The following is a 3907-nucleotide window of genomic DNA, read 5'->3' as shown; positions in this document are numbered from 1 at the left end:
TGAACGTGGGTGGCGCTGATGAACACTCTCAAGGTTAGGTTACTTGTAAACATAAATACCCCCGAAAGCAGAAGGTTTGACAGCCGTCGCCGTAGCTCAGAGGTAGAGCACCGGACGCGTAATTCGGAGGTCGTGGGTTCGGATCCCACCGGCGGCATGTGGTTGTTTTTTCTTCTGCTTTTCTAATCAATTAGCTTTAAGCGATGACATATTCTAAATTGATCAACACCACAAAATAAATAAATTAATTTTAAAAAATCCCCTGTGACCCTTGGTTTTTGTGGCTGTTGGCTTCTGTCACGGTCCTCAAATAGGACTGTTGACTCTGCAAAGTCATACTGCGCACGTCTTCCCAGCTGAAATGTTCTCACAACTCTGCTTTATATACTAGTGCAGCGCCATCGTAAGTGGCAGCTAGAAGAGACGAAAATTTGAAAAATTTAGGGCGTCTCTTGACACACCCGCTGCAGGGATGATTACCGCAGCGATTTTCTTTGGCGTCATCTTCAGTTGCACAAGTAAGCCTTTTGTTTCTTTAAAACAGAATGAACAGCAGAAGCCGTCATGAGTTCGTGTTTCGAATTCACATTAGATTTTAAATTTAGATTAGATTTTAAATTGGACCGAGGGGGGAGGCTATCATCCCGAAGCAACAGACGCGCTTTGAGGGACGATGTAGTGGAGGGGCTGGAATTAATTTAGTCGACCGGGGCTTCTGTGCCACACTCTCGCGTCCAACAACACACGGGTGCCTTTTCCGTTTAGACCTCATCAAAACGCTACCGCTGTGGCCGGGCTGACTGTCACAAAACATATTTTGCTGAACCCCTGTCGTTCGACTCATCGTCGAGGGTCCCACCCACTGATGCCGGGTGATGTCGCAATAGACTTCGCTGATTTTTGAAATATATTTCCAGTACTTTCGATATACAATCTGCAGAGGCTGTAGAGAACCTAGAGTAGGCCGCGGAGGATATAAATTCAGACCCAAACTGTGAAAAAGCCCACAGCCCAGAATTCACGGTAAAAAAACTAAACCCATTATTCTCCAGGTGTTTCACGGCTACTCTTTCCAATTAAAATAACAAATTAATTGCGATGTAAAAGGGTTCACATAGGAAAACTTCCGTCTTTTTGCTAACAGGATATTTTTCCTGAAGTATTTTACAAAATACAAAGAAGCAGAATCATTTTGGCTGAGCACATTTTTAGATGTTTTCGAGAATGAATTTCGGCTGCACTAAAATTATACTTACAAGTACTAGAAAGTACTTGGACAAACGCAATCGGGCCAATGTCAATAGAAAACCTTCTTTTAATCAAAATGAGGCTGATCTCTCCGAAAGGGCGCTTTGTTAAGGAACAAAGCACAAAAGCGAATACTTTTGTCACCGTCACCAGCTGATTTTGGGAGTAAAATGTTCAATTTGAGAATGAGTTTACGGCGCGTGTCGTGCAGTTATTCCTACGCCGCTATACATTTCTGTGCAGAAGTGGCTCGGCCGTTTTGATAAGGACGTCGAGAGTTTGCACCCACAGGAGGAAAGATTTTTAATATAATTTTCTCACCGATATATGCAGCTTGCCCTGCCAGAGAAACTTCGACGCAACGAGAAAGAGCCAGTCGGCAAATATTTACGGAGAAGAACCATAGGATGGGATTATCCTCGGGATCTCTTTAAGGACTCTCTTACAGCATGAAAGTTTTGCCGCGAAGATTATACCGTTCACTTGCCGTCTAGAGCATTTTTCTTTACAGACGCGCTCGGAAGTTAATTACCTCTCCATAAATAATTCTCGGTGTTATAATTTTCGCATGGTTTTGCATGATTTCGAAGTTGCAGGATTGTCGATTGTTGCATGCGAAAAGTTTTGCATGATTGTACTTTGTGCGGCATGGATGTGACATTCGTCGAACAATGGTGGCAGGGTCAGAACCATGCAGGGACTTGATATAGATAACCTGCTCGTTTGACCCACCTTAGGATAGCCAACCACAACAACCTACTGGTTAACATGCTAGCCTTCCGTCTTCCTCTTTATCTCTCTCTATCTTTGACCCGCTTTGAAAGGTGGGTGACTTAGTTTGTAGAGCAGCGAAGGACCTCCTCAAGCGAAATCTATGTGCATTAACTAGAAGTATACGCCAACGTTAATATTACATGACCTGCGTTACAATTCGGAGCTACTTAGCAAGCTATGAAAGAAAGGCGTGGATTATATAAAAATAGAGACTTGACAATGCCTTACAATACATATGAAGAGGCAAGAGACATCAGCAGAACACGTAATGCCGACATCAAATAATAATTGTTTGTTCAGGGTAAAGAAGTGGGCTAAAATCAAATCAAAACAGTGAGGAAGCAGTAAGAGAGAAAGCACTGCCACGAAAATGAAACTTCAGAATAGTGTGGCCGCAGCCTAAGCTGAGCAGGGGTAATGGAGTTCACGAAAACACTGCCCTGTCGTTCTTGCGGTGGGTGAAGTCGGATGGTAATATAGACATTGCCGCAAGCATGCTCTAAAGGAATAGCAGGTAATTTTTTTTTTAAGGGGAAGTATAATCACTCAATTCTTCTGCCTCGCGCAGAAAGAATTGGGACTCAGTAAAGAGCGATCAGGACGTCCTTTCTACGACAGGCATTCAGGCCTAATTTGAGTTATCTGTGCTGTCTAATCGGTTGAGCATGAAAATTTAGTATTTTATATTTATTTTGAACTGCTATAAGTGCACTAACAAAGTGAACAAGGGAAGGCAGCCCTTCAGGGTAGTTGCCAACGTTTCGACAAGAGCACTTACCCTCGTCAGGGAAAAGCGTTCATCTTTGGCTAGGTGCAAATAGAGCATTCACTCCAAGGAGGAAGGCCCGGTGTGGTGGAGGAGGGGGTGAAGTGGGAAGGGTGTTAGGATTGGGAGTGGCCCTCTCGGCCAGGCATGATGGCTCCTAAAGAGGATTGAAGGGTTGACCTGCAAAACTGTTAAAGGAAATAAAATTGGTAAATAGGTTTTTGAGGAAAGTAAACGGTGCCGCAACTGTCTCACATATCTCGGCGGACACCGGAACCCCGCCTTAAGGGAACGGACGAAGGAAAGGAAATAGGCCAGCTCTGTAAAAAGGAATTGTGGGTGCGGAGAGAGCCAACGTAAGTTGATAGGCTACAGTCCAGCTACGACAAGTGGCATGGTATGACTGGCTGGGTTGACCTGAAAAACCAAGATAAAGGAGGAAAGCAGCATGGCAGAACGAAATAAGAGGGAGCAAAAAGAAAATTAAAATAAAAAAGAAAATGGTGGCGGGAGTGGAGAAAGGGGGAAGAGTTCCAGAGGAGTGTCAAAGCCAAGGGCTCCTGAGAAATGACAGCATGAGGTGCAGCTAGACATAAGGCTAAAGTGGAAAGATAAAAAAAGCAAAAAATAACCAAGGGGAAAAGGGATTTGGGATGACGAAAGAAGACGGGAGGGGTAGAAAGATGGTGTGAAAGAAACATTTTTAGTGCCGAAGATATCAATTGTTAGTAAATGAAAGTGAGCTTCTGCGAAGTATAAATTTTTCTCATGAATCGGGAGCCACGCATTCGTGCTGGTGCTGCGAAATGATTGCCTTGTTGAGCGCAGGGATATTCTTTGCCTTCTTCCATAAGACCGCAATTATTGATGAGCTGCGATAGCGCGGCACAATGACTGAGTGAGCAGAGCGTTCGGCTGCTGTGGCCGAGAACGGCAGATTGAAACCAGACACCGGCGCTTTCCGTTTAGATGGAAGTAGAATGAAAAGGACGCCAGTTTAAGGCGCGCAGTGAGTGAAGGTTAGGAGCTCCAGTTGGTCAAAACTATTCTGAAATCCGCCACTATGAAACTGTTTCATCTTTCCTTCTTTCTCAGCCTAGATCGTCATTCCCCTACCCA

This window comes from Amblyomma mixtum, chromosome 8 (genome assembly GCF_055824585.1).
Source record: "Amblyomma mixtum isolate Tamu chromosome 8, ASM5582458v1, whole genome shotgun sequence".
Lineage (NCBI taxonomy): Eukaryota > Metazoa > Arthropoda > Arachnida > Ixodida > Ixodidae > Amblyomma > Amblyomma mixtum.
Note: the sequence above shows the minus strand (reverse complement) of the source record.